At 46.9% G+C, this 226-nt stretch overlaps 1 pseudogene; it reads right to left on the bottom strand.

Annotated features, from left to right (window-relative positions):
* The window catches only part of LOC118335706, a 2236-nt pseudogene that overhangs the window by 343 nt on the left and 1667 nt on the right, over positions 1-226 (bottom strand).

Genomic DNA, 226 nt, shown 5'->3' with positions numbered 1-226 from the left:
GGTACTTATTGATCTTCCTCTCCACTCCTTCAATGCATGTCATTGGGACTTCATACACAGTCAGTAGCCACATGAGTCTTGGCAACAGTCCGTGTTGATAGAGCCATGCTTTAAACTTCCCCGGGAGCCCTGATTTTTCGATCCTCCTCAGCCATTCCTCCATCTGTTTTTCCATACTGGCTATGTTGTTCCTGTCAGTAAGTGAGTCATCGAACCACTTTCCGAG

Source organism: Morone saxatilis, unplaced genomic scaffold, assembly GCF_004916995.1.
Source record: "Morone saxatilis isolate NCDOM2014 unplaced genomic scaffold, NCSU_SB_2.0 Contig24, whole genome shotgun sequence".
Classification (NCBI taxonomy): domain Eukaryota; kingdom Metazoa; phylum Chordata; class Actinopteri; family Moronidae; genus Morone; species Morone saxatilis.
The sequence above is the reverse complement of the archived record's forward strand: the minus strand, read 5'-3'. Positions and strand labels throughout refer to the sequence as shown.